Source organism: Monodon monoceros, unplaced genomic scaffold (assembly GCF_005190385.1).
Source record: "Monodon monoceros isolate NGI ecotype Baffin Bay Population unplaced genomic scaffold, NGI_Narwhal_1 Super_Scaffold_19, whole genome shotgun sequence".
Taxonomy (NCBI): domain Eukaryota; kingdom Metazoa; phylum Chordata; class Mammalia; order Artiodactyla; family Monodontidae; genus Monodon; species Monodon monoceros.
In genome coordinates, this window is record NW_021703775.1 from 85,396,837 (window position 1) to 85,419,516 (window position 22,680).

The window sequence follows — 22,680 nt, forward strand, 5'->3', positions numbered from 1 at the left end:
GATGTACGGTCAGCCACTCTCTGAAAAAGCTGGGCAGGGCAGTGAGCTGCAGCTCCCAGTATGCCCCACAGCCACAAAGTTAAACAACCTAAACACTGACAACCTCTCTGTATCCAGATGACCACTCTATTTTTCACTTCTGGTACCGTATTCAATAAATTATAGGGGATACTTAACACTTGATTATCAAATAGGCTTTATGTTAGATGATTTTGCCCAACTACAGGTTAGATGATTTTGCCCACCTCAAGTGTTCTGAGCACCTTTAAGGTAGGTTACACTAAGCTCTGATGTTCGGTAGATTAAGTGTATTAAATGTATTTTTGATTTAGGATATTTTCAACTTACGATGAGTTTACCTGGCTGTAACCCCATTGTAAGGTGAGGAAGATCTATAATACATTGCCTCTTTAAAATTCTGAATAAGTTCTCAAGCCATTGAAAAAAAAATTAAGTTTTAAAAGCTCAGCAATATAAGGAGAACAAATACAGCTATTTTTCCCTGCATAAAAATAAATAAATAATGACAAACAAAAAAGTCAGTAATAAATAAGCAAATATATAAAAATAGAGAAAAAGAAACCATCAAATCAGGGGCATATCACAAGGCTTGATACACTGTAGTTGCAAGAGAACAGAGAGAGACGATGTAATGAGTTAAAGGCCCAAGCGGCACCCTGGGTAGAACACTTGTGTGTAGTTAAAGTACACAGGGCCCAAGGCTGGAGTGCCTGTATTTGCAAACCAGTCCATAGTTTATTAAGCTTGGATGGCTAAATTAATCCTTCAGTCTACCTATTGAAATTATGAGGAGATTAATAATACTACCTCTTAGTATTTCTGTAAAGGAAAATGCATAAAACACTTAAAGTACGCCTGGCACATAGTAGTGTAAGCATTACTAGTATTAGTATTAGCATAATATGGTCTTGCATATATCTGCCAGAGACAAAATATATCTTAACAGCATGGCCCTTGAGATACACCAAGTTTCACTTAGTTGCACATTACTGATCTATACCCATGCATCGCTTTTGCCAAAATTTCCTCACTCTCGTGAAATTCTTTGCATATTACTTTGAACACAATAAAAATATATGTTTTCTATACTTCTGGTGATCTATTGATGTGTAACAAACAACCCAAAAAGTTAGCAGCTTAAAATGAGATTTTTTTTACTCATAATTATGTGACTCATGACTCCTTCAAGGACTCAGCTGGGTGGTCTATATCCAATCCATGTTAAAGCCAAATTAAGAACCATTCATTGCCATGACAAATATATTTCTATATTCCAACAACTGGAAACTGAAATAAAGTATACTAATTACATATTTACATATCATAAAAATTCCATGTCTAGCAAAAATGATCAAAATACATGCACAACAGATAAATTAAAAAATTAAAATCTAACCATATGATCATCTCAATAGATGCAGAGAAAGCTTTCAACAAAATTCAACACCATTTTATGATAAAAACCCTCCAGAAAATAGGCAGAGAAGGAACTTACCTCGACATAATAAAGGCCATATATGACAAACCCACAGCCAACATCGTCCTCAATGGTGAAAAACTGAAAACATTTCCACTAAGATCAGGAACAGGACAAGGTTGCCCACTCTCACCACTCTTATTCAACATAGTTTTGGAAGTTTTAGCCACAGCAATCAGAGAAGAAAAGGAAATAAAAGTAATCCAAATCAGAAAAGAAGAAGTAGAGCTGTCACTGTTTGCAGATGACATGATACTATACATAGAGAATCCTAAAGATGCTACCAGAAAACTACTAGAGCTAATCAATGAATCTGGTAAAGTAGCAGGATACAAAATTAATGCACAGAAATCTCTTGCATTTCTATACACTAATGATGAAAAATCTGAAAGAGAAATTAGGGAATCACTCCCATTTACCATTGCAACAAAAAGAATAAAATACCTAGGAATAAACCTACCTAAGGAGACAAAAGACCTGTATGCAGAAAACTATATGACACTGATGAAATAAATTAAAGATGATACAAACAGACAGAGAGATATACCATGTTCTTGGATTGGAAGAATCAACATTGTGAAAATGACTATACTACCCAAGGCAATCTGCAGATTCCATGCAATCCCTATCAAACTACCAATAACATTTTTCACAGAACTAGAAAAAAACATTTCACAATTTGTATGGAAACACAAAAGATCCTGAATAGCCAAAGAAATCTTGGGAAAGAAAAACGGAGATGGAGGAATCAGGCTCCCAGATTTCAAAGCTACAGTACAAAGCTACAGTAATCTGGACAGTATGGTACTGGCACAAAAACAGAAATATAGATCAGTGGAACAGGATAGAAAGCCCAGAGATAAACCCATGCACATATGGTCATCTTATCTTTGATAAAGGAGGCAAGAATATAAAATGGAGAAAAGACAGCCTCTTCAATAAATGGTGCTGGGAAAATTGGACAGCTACATGTAAAAGAATGAAATTAGAACACTCCCTAACACCATACACAAAAATAAACTCAAAATGGATTAAAGACATAAATGTAAGGCCAGACACTATCAAACTCTTAGAGGAAAACATAGGCAGAACACTCTATGACATAAATCACAGCAAGATCCTTTATGACCCACCTCCTAGAGAAATGGAAATAAAACCAAAAATAAACATGTGGGATCTAATGAAACTTAAAAGCTTTTGCACAGCAAAGGAAACCATAAACAAGATGAAGAGAAAACCCTCAGAATGGGAGAAAATATTTGCAAATGAAGCAACTGACAAAGGATTAATCTCCAAAATTTACCAGCAGCTCATGCAGCTCAATAACAAAAAAACAAACAACCCAATCCAAAAATGGGAAGAAGACTTAAACAGACATTTCTCCAAAGAAGATATACAAATTGCCGATGAACACATGAAAGAATTCTCAACATCTTTAATCATTAGAGAAATGCAAATCAAAACTACAATGCAATATCATCTCACACAGGTCAGAATGGCTATCATCAAAAAATCTGCAAACAATCAATGCTAGAGAGGGTGTGGAGAAAAGGGAACCCTCATACACTGTTGGTGGGAATGTAAATTGATACAGCCACTATGGAGAACAGTATGGAGGTTCCTTAAAAAACTAAAAATAGAACTACCATATGACCCAGCAATCCCACTACTGGCCACATACCCTGAGAAAACCATAATTCAAAAAGAGTCATGTACCACAATGTTCATTGCAGCTCTGTTTACAATAGCCAGGACTTGGAAGCAACCTAAGTATCCATCGACAGATGAATGGATAAAGAAGATGTTGCACATATATACAAAGGAATATTACTCAGCCATGAAAAGAAACGAAATTGAGTTATTTGTAGTGAGGTGGATGGACCTAGAGTCTGTCATACAGAGTGAAGTAAGTCAGAAAGAGAAAAACAAATACCACATGCTAACACATATATATGGAATCAAAAAAAAAAAAAGGTCATGAAGAACCTATGGGCAAGAGGGGAATAATGACACAGACCTACTAGAGAATGGACTTGAGGACACCGGGAGGGGGAAGGGTGAGCTGGGACAAAGTGAGAGATTGGTAGTGTATATATGGACATATATACACTACAAAATGTAAAATAGATAGCTAGTGGGAAGCAGTCAGATAGAACAGGGAGATCAGCTTCATTCTTTGTGACCAGCTAGAAGGGTGGGATAGGGAGGGTGTGAGGGAGGGAGACACAAGAGGGAAGAGGTATGGGGACATATGTATATGTATAACTGATTCACTTTGTTATAAAGCAGAAACTAACACACCATTGTAAAGCAATTATACTCCAATAAAAATGTTTAAAAAAATTAAAATCTGCCTTAAAAACACAAAGTATTATGTAGAGAAATTCAAGGGTTATCTAAAAAATGGAGATATACCAATTTCATGGATTGAAAAGCTCACTATTGTTGACATTGTCACGCTCTCCAACTTAATGATTAGTTTCAACAAAATTGTAATCAAAATCTCAGAAGGCTTTTCATATACATATTGACAGAAAAATACGGAAATTCAAAGAGACTTGAATAACCAAAATTTTATTGGTTGAAAACAAAATTGAAGGGAACCCATAATCTCACTTCTAGATTTATCAGCTACAGGACACAAGGCTGACACTGGCATAAAGATAGACATGGAGATCAAAGGCAGCATAATTTATCCAGAAATATACCCATAGATATATGACCAACTTTGATATCCAACAAGGCAGCAAGCTAATTCAACCAGAAAAGGAAAGTCACTCAACAAATAGTACAGGAAAAACTGGATATCTAACTAGAAAAAATAATGTGCCATGACATCTACTCTATACCAATGCTAAAATTAATTGAAAATGAGTGTAGATCCAAATGTGAAAGCTATAATTAAAAAGATTTAGAAGAACACACATGATATCTTCATAACTTTTTTGGTATACAAAGATTTCTTTAAATGCAAAAAAGCACTATTTAAAAAAGATTAATGAATTGTATGTCTTTAAAATTAAGACATTTCGCTTATCAGAAGATGCAAAAGAGTGAAAAAATGAACTGTATTTAGGAGGATGTTAAAGAAACCTATTTACAAGATATTTATAAATGTATTAAAATGTAAATGTCAAGGAAGTCATATCAATAATATAAAATGTACTCCTACAAATAAATATTTAAGAAGACATAGAAAAGTAAAAAAAAATGACTAAAGGCTTGGATAGGCACTTCCCAAATGAGATTATTTTCCTGTCCAAAAACATGTGGAAAAATGATTAAATGATCCTTTTTAGGGAGATTAAAACCATAATGATATATTGATACACACACAAAATGGCTAAAAATCAAGACCACTGATAGTAATGAGTGTCAGCTAGCATATGGAGCAACTGGAACCCTCATACATTAATAACGTCTATGTAAATTCTTAAAAAGTTTTTGAAAATATGTTTGGAAATATTTGTGACACAGCTTTCTACCACTCCTTCACATATACCCAAAAGAAAAAAAAGTGTATATATTTAGCTAAAGACAGGACCAAAATGTTGTTATAAGCTTTATTAATATTAAAGAAAAATTGGAAATAACTCGATTGTCCGTATATCAATTGGAGAATGAATAAATAAACTGTGGTCTATACATACAATGGACTATTACATAGCAATAAAAAATAACCATCTACATGCAAACACAACATCATAGTATATCTCATGGAAATAGTGAAAAGAAAGCAAGTTAAAGAAACCAGCCACAAAAGATTATATACTCTATGAATCAGGCAAAATAACCTATGGTGATAGAATTAAGAATGATGATTACTTCCAGGAGGAGGCATTGAATGGAAAAGGGCACAAAAAGGGCATTCTGACATGTTGGAAATACTCTGCATATGATCGGTAAGGTGGCTAAATAAGTACAACTGTTTTAATTCATTCATTTGTACACTGAAGATTTGTGCATTTTACTGTATGTAAGTTATATTTCATTAAAATATTTTAAAAACAAGGAGCAGAATAAGGGTTAAAGTATGCTACTTTTTGCATAAGACAAGATGAAATGATGGTATATATATTTGTCGTACTTTCATTGGGAAACACTGGATCACATGTAAGATACTAATAAAAATATCGAGGGTGGTGAGAGAGAACAGAGCAGTTAAGAGTAGGTGTGGAACTAGGCTTTTCATTTATATTTTTATATAGTTTTGATTTTTTAATCATATGAACGCTTCAAGTATTCTTAAAAGACTACATTTAATTTCAAAAATTCTAAATGTAAATTTCTGGCTTGGGACTATTTTTAAAAAGTATCATTTTATGCACAATAGATTAAATTGATTTTCCCCACTGGGAACTTGAGTATGCACACAAGATTTTTGTCTAATCCCCCATCATTTATCTTCACTCTTACAGATTTGAAAAGGGAAATTATGCTGAGCTCTATTTGAGGGTGTTTAGGTTGCCATATTTGATTCTGCTTTATCCATCTCTATCCACCCATCCTGATGGGCATGATGTCACATATCTTCCAGAAGGGAAAAATGCACAGATGTTGAATCACTCACTCAGTGTGGTTTTTGTGGACATATACTCAATTTCTCAAAAATTAAGATTCAAAAAATATTTTGAGCAAATCTTTACATAATTAAGTAAAAAAAGGATTTATATATATATAGGATTTATATATTTTAATAAAAATATATTGATCGGAATTTAAAATATGTGTGTGTGGTAGAGGACAGTTGATATGCTATTCCAGAACCTTCTTAACTGAATTAAAGACCTTGGAACAAGAGCTTTTTTGGAACAGAAAGCACCTGGGAGAATTCTAAATGTGTTTCAATACACTGGTATTTATTCATTTAACAAATATTTTTTAGCATTAATTTAACAAATATTTTTGAGCACTTCAGAAGTGCCTGGCAGTTGAGACTCCGCAGATATACAGAAAAACACTCTCTCCTTACTCTTAAGGAGCTCCACCAATCAGAGTGAGGAGCTCTGCGGCACTCCCACCAACAATCCCTCCTAGTCCCTAAGTATAACCATTTCTTTTCTCCTCCACATCCCCCGCTGCTAGAACTGAGCCATCCGAATGGACACACAATTAGAGAAGCCTCTCTGAGGGAGCTTACATGTTAATTCTGAAGCTGGGACTTGAATCTAGAACCATCTCATTCCAAAACTCATATTTTTGTTTTTTCCTTCTTTTAAAGAATATGTCTGAGACACTCATTCAGTTAGAAAAAAAAGTCAATGCTTTTTGAACTTGTGTCTATCAACGCAAACTTCCAAACATTTATCATTGATGTTGTGCTACCGGATTTTAGTCTTGCCTTTTTCTGCAACTACCCGTCAGAAGCTGGTGCAGATCTCCTAGGTTTATTTCCAATTCCAGCTGGCTCCGTGGCAATTAAATGTCTCTGATGATAAGCCGGAGACATCTTAAAGGAGCAAAACACCGAAGAACAAAGGAGCTCCTGGAAACCAAAAGACCGGTAGGCAGCCATGCTCAGTCAGATTTAAATCACAAAGGCTCATTAGACTGTTCTTGTTCTGCTATAGTTAACATTTGATTATGTGGGTGCCTGAAGTTACTGCCTTTCTTAATTAAATCAGACTCCACTTTTACCCACCCCCAGGAAAAAGAGAAAAGATGAATTCAGCATGCTCCCCTTCAAATGCTAATTACCCTGAGCAGTAAAAGTCCTAACTCAGGAGGTTCCTGCAGAGGGCTGCCCCATCCACAGGAAGGCCCTGCTCTATTGTGCCTCTAATAATGGGCACAGATGTCGGCCCGCCTTCCTCTGAGCGACTTTTGCCTAATAGCCACCTTCAATGTGTCCCAGTTGCACCTGCTCAGCATTTTAAAATGAATTAGTGTGCTTGATTGCTTCCAAAAATCTTGTCCACTTTTGTCAACCTGATTATACTGCCACAATGCAAAGTGATTATATGAGTGTCAGCCGCCCGGCAAATTGGAAGGAGGCCAACCCAACCAGCAGCCTGAGAGGCTTTTTCATGATTGCCTGACTGTAGAGGGGTCTTGGGTTCATACCAGCAGAAGATGGCTCTCACAGGTGATCAGGTCAGGGAGGACACATGAGGTGGCTCCATTTGCTGTTAGAACCGGCGGCTGACAAACCAGAGCAAGCAACACACCAAGAAGGATGGGCAGGAGAGTGCTGCATGACCTCAGTGACTGAGACTTGGAAGATCTACAAGTCGAAGGAGAAGAAGGCCTTCAACATGACCTCGGGGTCTGCAATGGACACTGGACACCAACTGCAGGGACCTGCCTTTACTACAAAAAGACAGCCATTGTGTGATTTTTATATCTGTTCTCTCCTGTCAAATATACTGTGCTAATTCTCCTTTCAGTGAAATTAGGATAGAAAAAAGTTATCAAATAATGTGGACATACAGAACATTTATTTTTCCAGTCTCTGAATCTCTCTACCCATTAAATCAATGCTCAATTGATACACTAAGCTTGAGAAATGATTGAGGAAATTATCGTAAAAGTACACAGTTGATTATTAATCAAACATTAAAAATGATGCTCAAAAAACGTAAGGCATGGGTAAATTCTTGCTGTCCTGTTTCTGATGAATCCTCCAGCACCTGCCTGAGTGTCTGGCACAGAAGAGAAATTCAAGAGGTATATATTGAATGAATGAGTGCATGAATAGCTGAGAAAATAGATGGAATATGAAGCTAAGTGAAAAAAAAAAAAACTAAAGTCAAAGTTGCCTACTTAGATGAATCTATTTAAAAATTTAAATAACTTATTTAAAGAAATACTAACCATGTTACTAGTAGTGTGATTGGATTATAGTCTAATATTATTGCTGTCTTTTTCTTCTTTCTACTTTTTGATATTGTCCATATTTTTATAATAATAATGTAAGGTTTGTACAATTCCAATACAAATTAAAAAACCTTTAAGAGAATTTTTTAAAAACATCGTTACACTTGGGAAGTGAATCCACCTTCCCTGGTCTATGTCAGTACCTGTTACCAATTCATGACAGAATTATAATCTCAGACCACACTTTAAGTGACACCATCTGTCAGTATATTTCCATTCACTTTGATCTCTACCACCAGTGTAAATAAAGTCAGGTCTAAAGTTTAAAGCTTTAACATAAAAATGAATCTTCAGCAAATCAATAGTAAAGGAAACACATCTCCCATGAAGCAAACCAGTTGCTTCAAAGAAATGGTCTCAGATAGGAAATTACATCACTCAACACAGAGCCCTCCCTTCTACGTACTGTTGTTGATGGTTGCTGAGGGTTTCTTTTGGTAATATTGCCGACCTAGATATAAGCTTTTGTTTATTTCTCTCTCCCCAGATATATATAAAATAAATCATATTTTATATATAATTGATTTAAAGAAATTGACTCATATGATTCGGGGTGTGGGTGTGTGTGGAAAGTCCAAATCTGTAAGGCAGGCCCACAGGCTGCAAACTCAGGGAAGAGCTGACTTTACAGTCCTGAGCCTGGAATCTGTAGAGAAGGCTAGAAGGCTGGAAAATCTTTTGAGGCAATTCCTTCTTCTCCAGGAAACTTCAATTTCTGCTCTTAAGGCCTTCAACTTGACTGAATGAGGCCCACTCACATTAGCAAGTATAATCTCCTTTCCTTAAAGTCAACTGATTGTAAATATTAATCACATCTACAAAATACCTTCACAGCAACATCTAGACTAAACATCTGGGAATCACAGCTCAGCCACGTCGACACATAAGATTAACCATAATATGCATTGTTTTTTCCCATTCGGTAAATGTTTTCTCTGCTCTTCACTTGCTTGTTGGGTGTTTTTTGTCGATATTTCATGGGGACAGGAACTGCCTCTTATTCATATCTATATCTTCAGGACCAAAGACAGAATTCTGCCTAGAACAAATGCATAAAAATTTTGGCTGGATGGATGAATAGAAGGATGGAAGAAAGGTTCAATGGAGGGAGGAAGGAAGGAAGGAAGGGGAAATAGTGGACAGTTCAAACCCTTGTACTTTACTTCTGTCTATAGTGATCTTTCCCTTGCTGAATTCTCAAACTTTTTTTTCATCTATACCACAACTCTTGGCACTAGTCTAATGTTGGTTTGGGTCTTCCAAATAAAACTTTAAACTCTTTGCCCAAAAATACTATGTTCTACAAATCTTTACATCTTTGAACTACCTAGCAAAGTAATGGAAATATAAATAAACCAATAACTATCTAGGGGATGATTCTAAAATTTAGTTTTGTTGATAGTAAAACATTGGTATATACCTGGCTGCTGATCAAAAACTTTTTATTCATCTTTAAATTTAGTCTTTACCTATCTGTGACCAAATCTTATTATTCTCCCTCATGGAACTGTTGCAGAAGTTGTGACTCACTGAAGTTGGATGGTTTTACTATGTGCTATGTTCAGTGCTGGCAGTGAGCTGTAGCACCTTGAACAAGACATCATTACTGGTGGTTTAATTATCAAATGTGGCGACAGAAAGAAAAAATAAATGAGTAATCCTGTGCTGGATATCTTCCCTGTTCTTCAGATCTATTCTCTCCCCTTCTCCACCTTTGAGCACCTGCTTTCTGGCCCAGGAACCTCACCTGGGTGGATTTCACGAATAGGCTCCCTTGCCTTTCAGCTGTAAGTTGGGTTTAGTCACTGGAAATTTGGAGAAAGAGGTTAAGTGCAGAGAACAAAACATAGGAAACCAAAATCTGGGCTCCTCTTAGGCAGCCTTCTCAAATGCCTAAACATTCTCTTCATTTCTCTCCAAGCTTTCACTAGAAGTGTCACCAAATCCAGCTGCCACCCACTGCCCACTTGTAAAGCTTCTCCTACACATTAGGTTTTTATTACCACAAAACCTCACTTCCAGGGACCAAAATCTATATTGATTATCCATAACTGCATAATAAATTATCCCCAAACCTGGTGGCTTAAAGGACAACAGCTGTTTATCACTTTTTATGATTTCCATGGTTCCGCATTCAGCACCGGCTGGCCTTGGCGCTCTGGGCTCCAACTCTCTCTGAAAGTTGCAAGAAAGATCTAGGCTCGACTACAGTCATCAGAAGGCTTGCCTGGCTTGCAAGATCCACTTCCAAGCAAATCACTCAAGTGGCTGAGAAGCTGTGCTGACTCCTTACCTGAGGCCCCAGTTCCTGACACAGAGACCACCCCCACAGGCAGCCCAAGAACCGTCATGAGATGGCGCTGCCTTCCCGGAGTGGGTGAGCCAAGAGAGCGAGGGGAATAGGCCTCCTGATGACCTAGTCTCGGGGGTCATGTGCCATCATTTCCACAGAATGTTCCTGGGTCCACGGATCAGCCCTGTTTAAGGTGGAAGGACGTATCCAGAGGCATGAATACCAGGGTGATCTTGGAGGACACCTGGCACAAGTGTCCCATGTCCCAGTCCTTATTCAGGGGCAGGGGTGATGCATGTGGTGGTGAGGAGAACACGTGGCTAGAAATGCAATGTTTAGCAGGAATTCCTAGGGTAGGAATAGAGTAGGAGAGGTGGTCTTTGGTATAAATCCTTATTCACGTCCCTCCTGTAGCTCCCCTGTTTCCTTTTCCTCATTCATTCTAGTAGTTGGCTTCATTCCCTTTACCTCAGGAATGCCCATCCTGGGACAGAACAAAATTAGTGTGCAAGTGATCTTAAGATTTTAAGATCCAAAATCTTAAACCTCAGAGATGGAGAAATGTATCCTCTATAAAGTTCTAGGAAGGCAGGAAGAATCAGGTTCTCCCTCATTCCATCAAATGCAAAAGAGTTGCTCCTTCCTGGCTGGGGAGAAGACAGAAGATGAAAGACCACAGGAACCTGTGCGTTCTGAACATAAACACTGCTGTCTGTAAGTGCTTCCTGGGATGCAACAAGACCCCTGACAGGAGAATATTTCATGTCCACTCTAAGAGAATGTGACCTTGCAACATTTTCTAGTCCCCAGTCACAGCACAAAAGCCAAAGAGAAACTCCAAGGCTCAGAGTAAAACTTAACAATAGCCGAGAGCTGCAAACCTGAAATACCGAGGACAGCGAGAGAAATATCTCAAATAGAACCTGGTGCATTGATGTCCAAGGACCACCACTTCCATGTTTTGTCACTAGAGAAGATTCTGGGAGGAGTGGGAACCATGGACACGACTGAGGTGTTTCACATGCCCAATGGGATGGGACCCGGAGTCTAAGATTAAAGGGATGAGTAGAAAACAGTCATCGTTGTTCACATGCCTGTTTGCATGCACCATGACTACTCCACTTCAGAGAACAGGCTGTATCAGTTAACATAATCTATAAGGCTTCTGGATTTTGAGGTGGCCCCCGTCCTGTACTAGATGAGGAAAAAAAGACTGATTTAATGACCTTATTGATGAAACTGACCCACCACAAATATTTTTTAAAACATGTTTGCCTCTACATTAGGAAAATTTGTCAATTTTAAAGTTCTTATCTGATACCAGACTCATCCTGGCGCCCACATAATTGCTTTGCCTATAGTATCTCATGATGCCCTAGTTTCTAGGAGAATCATATGTCTGGAAAAGTCTGGATGGGTTTAGCAAGTTCGTAACAAACTAGCTCCCTTGTCTTGAAACCCTCTCTATCTTTCAAGTCCCGTCTTTCAAGTTTTACTGGCCACCTCAGCCAGGATATCTTCCTCAATTCCTGTGTAATAATCTCTCTATTTCCCCTCTGCATTTTCATAACCATTTGTGCTTCACTTGCTGGTTTAGTCAACGTCTGCCTGTGTGGGTTTCCCTGTGTAGATCTTGGCTCTTCAAGGTCACAGGCTGTTTATTGACTTGTCAGTAGGCAGGAGCAGAGGCTCAACAAAAGAGACACTAAATAAGCTACAGTTTCTTAAACTCAAGCACAAAACTGAGCTTGGCACCTTAACCACACCTCCTATGAAGAGTCACATCCCCGGTGCTCTTCCCTCCTCTCTCGACTTATCCGTTCTTCTCCATCCCTCCCCCGACAATCACCACCTGCTCCGTGCCTCCTGCGTACAGGTAAACTTCTCATCGAGAAAAGGTTTTTACCTTCAAAATCAAAGCCTGATCTCAGGCAAAGCTCAGATAGAAGCCCTAGGGAAGCACGTTGTCTGCCTGCTGGAGGGGGACAGATTGTAACCAGTCAAGTCTGGGCTCAAAACACATCATGGCCACGTCCCAGGTGCATGACCTTGAATGAGCTATTTAATCTCCTGACTTCACTTCCTAATCTGTAAGCAAATATAAGCATGACAATTTCAGAGGGCTCCCTAAGCATCAGTGAAGACCCCACACAAGGCAGAGCTGAGAATGCAGGCTGGTGTATCGCCAACCCCCAGGGAGCTCAACGTGGTCCTTTGCACTGCTCACGGCAGGGCCCACTTCCTGAGTTCTCTCCTCAGGCCGGTGAACTCTATTCAGAGCTGGCTGATGTAATGAGTACACCAGACTCTTTACTGTCATTTTCCTTCTCTGAGAGGATCTCCACATGGCTGGGAATCAACTCTTGTGCTCCAAAGCCATTCACACCCTGAGATCTCACATCACAGATGAAAGAACGGAAAGCAAGTCACAGCCATGAACTTCACAGATGCAGAGCCTGAAACCTTTGGCGGGTTTGTATAAATCCAAGACTAGACATAGCACTAAAGCTCCCCACTCCCCACCCCACCTTCCTCAAAACACCCCATGAATTCACCAATTCAGCTTTATGCAGCTATGCAAACACTGAGCTGCGTTCTGTTTTCTTTAGGAATGAGGCAAAGAACTTCCAAAGGTAATAAATCAAGTTCAATTATTTTAGTTACCAAGTCCTTCCCCATGAAACTCCAAGTCAGCAGTTGAAATGACCAGCCTCTTAAAAATAATTAAAAGCAGACATCTGGAAAGCACTAGTTACTACTAAGGCTTTCACAGCCTCAGAAACACTCTATGGATAACCATACCTTAGTTAAAGAAAGGAAAAAAGGAGTATTTTTCAGTTTCTTTTAAACAGAAGCTTATCGCCCATGAACATGAAATACAAATGTCCAACAAAAATTTACTTTTTTATTTCAGCAAGTTAGTGCCAACACATGTTGTTAATTTTTGCTCTCAAGCCAGTCTTAGTGGGGAGTCTGGAAGCTTGGCCAGCCAGCGTTTAATGAGCTGTTGGTTGTTCAATAGCACAGAAATCACAAGGAGGCCAGATGGACCCCATTCAGTTACACCCTCCACATGCCCTTTTGGAATGTGGAAAGGCTGCCCCACCATCGCTGGCACGCCTCTCAATTTCTATAAAATCCCCTCTTTTTAAGTCCTGTCAATGCATCTTCATGGAGTCTCCAAGACCACCATTAACTCTGGTCACAATCTTGGAGCATTAGCACCTGTCAGCTGAAGTGCCTACTTCACTTTTTCTAGTTTCCTTCAAAGGACAACAAAAACATCAACAGGGCTTCCCTGGTGGCGCAGTGGTTGAGAGTCTGCCTGCCGATGCAGGGGACACGGGTTCGTGCCCCGGTCCGGGAAGATCCCACAGGCCACGGAGCAGCTGGGTCCGTGAGCCATGGCCGCTGAGCCTGCGCGTTTGGAGCCTGTGCTCCGCAACGAGAGAGGCCACAACAGTGAGAGGTCCGCGTACCGAAAAAAAAAAAAAACCATCAACAACAACACACCTATTTTGTCTCTCATAGATGAGAAAACAATCCACTGTTCATTAAGTAAATTTCTGTGAGATAGACAAGCCAAGTTTTTATTTTTATCTCAAGTGCTAAATCCATTTCAGTCTGTAAATTTGGAAGAAACCTGGCTCCTTGATGAGATCTACTTAAAACTGTAATGGCTTTTAAACCATTTTCCTTTTAAAACAAAAGAAATATGCACACCTTTGGGCAAAGGCAGATCTCCTTTAAATAGTAAAATGGTTACAGGATCCCAACTTGTCACGATGGTGATTTTTTAAATAACCAAGCAAGCAAAGTGACTTTTGACAGTTTAATTGCATGTGGCATTAATTACATTCAACAACAAGTAACTTGCAGAGGGCCTACCACGTGTAAGGGGATTCAGTGTATCTGATGGTCATGCAAAAGGGACAAGCAATGATTCTTAGGCCACAATTTCTGGTCTCTAAGAGCAACAATCCAGAAGAGAAGAGGCCCCATACAAGGGTGAGAGTAAAGGTGGTAGGTAGTATCCTGTAAATCTTTGGTTTTGTAGATGACCGTCCTTGTACCCCCAGATCCCCTGTGGTCCCCTCTATCATTGTACTTTCTTCACTTTGTATAAAGGTTGTGTATTCTCTTCCTTCCTCCTTACACTGAGCTTTTTAAAAGGAAGTTTCTTGTCTTATTCGTCTTTATATCTTTGGAGCTTCAACAGTGTCTGGTTCAAAGTGTGTGATTTTATATACCTATAGATAGAGAGATGATACATGATAGATAGATAGATAGATAGATAGATAGATAGATAGATAGATAGACAAGAGAGAGAGAGAAAATGAACTCATGAACTACTGATGACTTTCTCTAAAAGCAATGGCATCCATAAGGCCATGAGAAATTAGCTAGACGGATTGAGTCAAAGGGAAACATAATGTGTACAGAAAATGACCTTCCCACACGTCCTCCATACCCCCGCTAGGTGTCCTTCTTACTCATGTTGAGTTTATCTAGAAACATAGGTCCTGTAAAACCAAGGATACCAAAGTCCTAGGCACTGGAAAGAATTCCCAACTTTGAGTCAGAACATCTAAGTTTTACACCAAACTGTGCTTTGTAACTCACACACTCATTCATTCACCTATTGTCACTCTGCCCCAAACATGTTTACCAAAGGACCGAGCCTGGAATGGTGGTCCAAGCAAAAGGAACCACAGAGATAAAGAGGGTGAATCTTCAGGGTAAACCATTCAAACAGAGTGTAAGTCATTCTGCAAAGGAGAGAGAAGCAGCCAACAGCAAGGTCCTGTTTCTTGAGGCATGGGTTTCCCCCCCACCATTCTGTGAAGATTCACAGTTGAATCTTTTTGTTTGTTTGTTTTTAAATAACAAGCTGAATTGAGGGTTAGAAGAGACATCCATTCCAAAATTCTAAGTGAACAAATTAAACTCTAAAAAAATAGGTATTTCTTGATCTTGTGTTAGTTTCAGGTGTACAGCAAAGTGATTCAGTTAACATATACATGGATCTTATTTTTCAAATTATTTTCCTTATTATAGAATATTGAGCAGAGTTCCCTGTACTACACAGTAGGTCCTTCTTTGTTATCGTTGTTTTTCAATACATGTAGTTCATATGAACAATTCATTTCTTCAGTGGAGCATATGCTTTGGAGATGCTTTGGCAACAGATTTCTGAAGAGGACAAGTAAATAATGACTGCTCTGGTAAAATATAAATTTGTACTGTAAGAGAATCACATTCGTGACTGCAGTGTGTTATACTGGAGCCAACAGGGACTTTAAGTCAGGAATGAATGAGTTTGAATCCCTTTCCAGCCACAGACTATCCTGCAAAATTTGTACAAACTTGTTTCATATATACACTCTGATTTTCACATTGTAAATTTGATGTATGTATAGACACATAGGAATGTTAGCATGCATATATTAAATAAATATAAATACTAAATAAATAAAATACACATGTGAGAGACAATAGATGATGGGACATATATACACATATATGAAAATAAAATGTATACATGAAATATATATTTATGTACTATACACACATATCAATTCCTACATATGAGAGAGAAAACTAGCACCATCATTTGGGATGGCACCACATTCTATATTTATATACTGCCTATCAAATATCTAATGTAGGAACTGGTACATTGGAGATAATTGCATAATGGGATTAGAATAGTTAATCCAAGAAACATTCTATTTATTCCAATTTTAATAAATCAAGTGTTTTCTAAAAAGGGAAGGAAAGAATAGTTCATCTTTGCTATGCTGTCTGCCTCTCTGAAAAGGGAGAAAGATATAATGAAATCTTTTATTTTTCCAGCATGATTTTCTATACACACTCATAGAACAAAGATGTGTACAAATTAACCAACCCGCAGTTAAAATTTTGCAGTTCAACAGGTAATAGTGTGATTCTGAGATCTGAGCAGTGAGGGACAAAATAGTCGTGGCTCCCAGAATCTGAGTAATTGCTGCCTCCAGCGTCATGCGGCCACTAAGGAAGCAGGGTCACCTGGGCATCAGCTCCACCAGGCACTGTAACCCTGATCTCACCTGCTGCCCTGTTGTCTCTTGAGTCACCTGCAGACATACAACATTAAGACGGGCTTTACTCTCAACCTTCCCTATAAGGAGCCCTCTATTTAGAGGTAAGAAAACTGCAACCAGGACAGTAATATGACTTGCCAGGTTAACAGAGGAAAGCGAGAACAGAACTCCAGTTTTCCTGACTGGCCCCACCACCCATCTCTTCTCTTTTGTCTCTTTTACTTTGGCAAGTATCGGTTACTATAAAAATGTGACAGGGAAGGAGTTGACCTGAGGAAGCCCTACTCAGGGGTCTCTCAGGAGCTGGACTCTCATACAGGGACTTGGGCATCTACACGGAAAGAACAAAAAGGCAGAACGATGGCCATGGAGAGAGGAGAGGACCAGAGACAGCCACATGCACCAGGAACTGAATGACAGGATGGAAACACATCTTACACACAGCCTCTTGCACAGAGCAGGCAACTAACCTATATTAATTTTCTTCCGCTTCTGCATGATTTTTCCTATAAGATATCTCTAGTCCACTAAACGATACTGCCTGCATATCTCTAGGATTCCAAGCTGGATTAGCATTGACAAGCAAAAAAAAAAAAAAAAACCATCCCTTGCTTCTTCCTGCAAAATTTAAATTGGCGGGGCAGGGACGCTGCCCCTTCTTTAATGGGTCATGAGAGAATTAGAGAGCTTTCATGAAGCAGCTGGGATTCAGGTTGAGGTTCAAAGATTTCCAGCAGCATATTTTGGTGATTAAGAAAAGAAAATGCTTAATTTCTGACTGGCTTTGTCTGCTATGCCTGACACTTCCGACTGGCTTCCAAGATATTTAATCCTTTCTTCTTTCCCTCCCAAACAAAAACATGTTTCCCTTATAATGTGGTATGTTAAGAGGAAATGGATTTTCATTTCTTTGGCTTCTGAATATATTTCGTTAGTAAGAAAATTCCCTCCAGAGGGATCTGGGGATAAAGACTACTTGTGTAAGTGCTTTGGAAAACTGAATTACTGGGGCAAACAGCCCAAATCGTATTTGCTTGAGGGTATGCTTGGTTTTCTGGGGAAAAGAGATAAAGAAGCATCTGGGATAATAGAATAAAGGAGTTTTTTTCCTTGTATGTGGTTTTCCTAAGATTTTATTTTGAAAAATTTAAAACACATAGAAAAGTAGAAAGAAAATGTACACTCTATATTTATACCCTAAACACATATCAAGAAATGGCTTAGAAAATAACCAGCTGAGCTTCTCCTCACAGTTGTAACCAGAGTAGTCATCCATCCATCATCTCTAGTTTGTCTAAGCCGGGTGGCTGACAGGGTCTTGGTGCTCCAGCCAGGTGTCAGGCCTGTGCCTCTGAGGGGGAAAGCCAAGTTCAGGGCATTGGACCACCAGAGACCTTCCAGCTCCACTCAATATCACACAGCAAAAGCTCTCCCAGAGATATCCATCTCAATGCTAAGACCAGCTCCACTCAATGACCAGCAAGCTCCAGTGCTGGACACCCCATGCCAAACAACTAGCAAGACAGGAAGACAACCCCACCCATTAAGAGAGAGGCTGCCTAAAATCATAATTTAAGGTCACAGACACCTCAAAACGCACCACCAGATGCAGTCCTGCCCACGAGAAAGATAAGATCCAGCCTCATCCACCAAAACACAGGCACTAGTCCCCTCCACCAGGAAGACTACACAACCCACTGGACCAAGCTTACCCACTGAAGGCAGACACCAAAAACAACAGAAACTACAAACATGCAGCCTGCAAAAAGGAGACCCCAAACACACTAAGTTGAGCAAAATGAGAAGACAGAGAAACACAGAGCAGATGAAGGAGCAAGGTAAAAACCCACCAAACCTAACAAATGAAGAGGAAATAGGCAGTACATCTGAAAAAAAATTCAGAGTAATGGTAGTAAAGATGATCCAAAATCTTGGAAATAGAATGGAGAAAATATAAGAAACATTTAACAAGGACTTAGAAGAACGAAAAACCAAACAAACAATGATGAACAACAAAATAAATGAAATTAAAAATTCTCTAGAAGGAATCAATAGCAGAATAACGAAAGCAGAACGGAAAGTGACCTGGAAGATAAAATAGTGGAAATAAGTACTGCAGAGCAGAATAAAGAAAAAAGAATGAAAAGAATTGAAGACAGTCTCAAAGAGTTCGGGGACAATATTAAACTCACCAACATTCAAATTATAGGGGTGAGAAGAAAAAGAAAAAAAGAAAGGGACTGAGAAAATATTTGAAGAGATTATAGTTGAAAACTTCCCTAATATGGAAAAGGAAATAGTCAATCAAGTCCAGGAAGCGCAGAGAGTCCCATACAGGATAAATCCAAGGAGAAACATGCCAAGAAACATATTAATCAAACTATCAAAAATTAAATACAAAGAAAAAATATTACAAGCAGCAAGGAAAAAAAAAAAAACAAATAATATACGAGGGAATCCCCATAAGGTTAACAGCTGATCTTTCAACAGAAACTCTGCAAGCCAGAAAGGAGTGGCAGGACATATTTAAAGTGATGAAAGGGAACAACCTACAACCAAGATTACTCTACCCAGCAAGGATCTCATTCAGATTCAACAAAGAAATTAAAACCTTTACAGACAAGCAAAAGCTAAGAGAATTCAGCACCACAAAACCAGCTTTACAACAAATGCTAAAGGAACTTCTCTAGGCAGGAAACACAAGAGAAGGAAAAGACCTACAATAACAAACCCCAAACAATTAAGAAAATGGTAATAGGAGCATACATATCGATAATTATCTTGAGTAAATGGATTAAATGCTCCACTCAAAAGACATAGACTGGCTGAATGGATACAAAAACAAGACCCATGTATTTGCTGCCTACAAGAGACACACTTCAGACCTAGGGACACATACAGACTGAAAGTGAGGGGATGGAAAAAGATATTCCATGCAAATGGAAATCAGAAGAAAGTTGGAGTAGCAATTCTCATATCAGACAAAATAGACTTTAAAATAAAGACTATTACAAGAGACAAAGAAGGACACTACATAATGATCAAGGGATCAATCTCAGAAGATATGACAATTGTAATTGTTTATGCCCCAACATAGGAGTACTGTAATACATAAGGCAAATGCTAACAGCCATAAAAAGGGAAATTGACAGTAACACAATCATAGTAGGGGACTTTAACACCCCACTTTCACCAATGGACAGATCATCCAAAATGAAAATAAATAAGGAAACACAGGATTTAAATGACACGTTAAACAAGATGTACTTAATTGATATTCATAGGACAATCAATCCAAAAACAACAGAAAACACTTCCTTCTACAGGGCTCATGGAACATTCTCCACGATTTGGGTCACAAATGAAGCCTTGGTAAATTTAAGAAAATTGAAATCATATCAAGTATCTTTTCTGACCACAATGCTATGAGACTAGATATCAATTACAGGAAAAAATGTGTTAAAAATACAAACACATGGAGGCTAAACAATACACTACTAAATAACCAAGAGATGACTGAAGAAATCAAAGAGGATATCAAAAAATGCCTAGAAACAAATGACAATGAAAACATGATGACCCAAAACCAATGGGATGCAGCAAAAGCAGTTCTAAGAGAGAAGTGTATAGCAATACAATCCTACCTCAAGAAACATCTCAAATAAACAACCTAACCTTACACCTAAAGCAATTAGAGAAAGGAGACAAAAAAACCACAGTTAGCAGAAGGAAAGAAATCATAAAGATCAGATCAGAAATAAATGAAGAAGAAATGAAGGAAACAATAGCAAACATCAATAAAACTAAAAGCTGCTTCTTTGAGAAGACAAACAAAATTGATAAATCAGTAGAAAGGCTCATCAAGAAAAAAGGGAGAAGACTCAGATCTTTAGAATTAGAAATGAAAAAAGGAGAAGTAACAACTGACACTGCAGAAATACAAAGGATCATGAGAGACTACTACAAGCAACTATATGCCAATAAAGTGGACAACCACGAAGAAATGGACAAATTCTTAGGAAAGCACAACCTTCTGAGACTGAACCAGAGAGAAATAGAAAATATAAACAGCCAATCACAAGCACTGAAATGGAGACTGTGATTAAAAGTCTTCCAACAACAAAAGTCCACGATCAGATGGCTTCACAGGCAAATTCTATCAAACATTTACAGAAGAGCCAACACCTATCCTTCTCAAACTCTTCTAAAATATAGCAGATAGAGGAATACTCCCAAACTCATTCTAAGAGGCCACCATCACCCTGACACCAAAACCAGACAAAGATGTCACAAAGAAAGAAAACTACAGGCCAATATCACTGATGAACATAGATGCAAAAATCCTCAACAAAATACTAGCAAACAGAATCCAACAGCACATTAAAAGGATCATACACCATGATCAAGTAGGGTTTATCCCAGGAATGCAAGGATTCTTCAATATAAGCAAATCAAGCAATGTGATAAACCATATTAACAAACAGAACAATAAAAATCGTATGATCATCTCAATAGATGCAGAAAACCTTTCGACAAACTCAACACTCATTTATGACAAAAACCATCCAGAAAGTAGGCATAGAGGGGGCTAACCTCAACATAATAAAGGCCATATATGACAAACCCACAGCAAACATCATTCTCAATGGTGAAATTGAGAAACACTGAAATCATTTCCTCTAAGATCAGGAACAAGACAAGGTTGTCCACTCTCACCACTCTTATTCAACATAGTTTTGGAATTTTTAGCCACAGCAATCAGAGAAGAAAAAGAAATAAAAGGAATCCAAATCAGAAAAGAAGTAAAATTCTCACTGTTTGCAGATGACATGATACTAGACATAGAGAATACTAAAGATGCTACCAGAAAGCTACTAGAGCTAATCAATGAATTTGGTACAGTAGCAGAATACAAAATTAATGCACAGAAATCTCTTGCATTCCTATACACTAATGATGAAAAATCTGAAAGAGAAATTAGGGAATCACTCCCATTTACCATTGCAACAAAAAGAATAAAATACCTAGGAATAAACCTACCTAAGGAGACAAAAGACCTGTATGCAGAAAACTATATGACACTGATGAAATAAATTAAAGATGATACAAACAGATAGAGAGATATACCATGTTCTTGGATTGGAAGAATCAACATTGTGAAAATGACTATACTACCCAAAGCAATCTACAGATTCAATGCAATCCCTATCAAGCTACCAATAACATTTTTCACAGAACTAGAAAAAAACATTTCACAATTTGTATGGAAACACAAAAGATCCTGAATAGCCAAAGAAATCTTGGGAAAGAAAAACGGAGATGGAGGAATCAGGCTCCCAGATTTCAAAGCTACAGTACAAAGCTACAGTAATCTGGACAGTATGGTACTGGCACAAAAACAGAAATATAGATCAGTGGAACAGGATAGAAAGCCCAGAGATAAACCCATGCACATATGGTCATCTTATCTTTGATAAAGGAGGCAAGAATATAAAATGGAGAAAAGACAGCCTCTTCAATAAACGGTGCTGGGAAAATTGGACAGCTACATGTAAAAGAATGAAATTAGAACACTCCCTAACACCATACACAAAAATAAACTCAAAATGGATTAAAGAACTAAATGTAAGGCCAGACACTATCAAACTCTTAGAGGAAAACATAGGCAGAACACTCTATGACGTAAATCACAGCAAGATCCTTTATGACCCACCTCCTAGAGAAATGGAAATAAAAACAAAAATAAACAAATGGGACCTAATGAAACTTAAAAGCTTTTGCACAGCAAAGGAAACCATAAATAGATGAAGAGAAAACCCTCAGAATGGGAGAAAATATTTGCAAATGAAGCAACTGACAAAGGATTAATCTCCAAAATTTACAAGCAGCTCAATTTCAAGAAAACCAACAACCCAATGCAAAAATGGGCA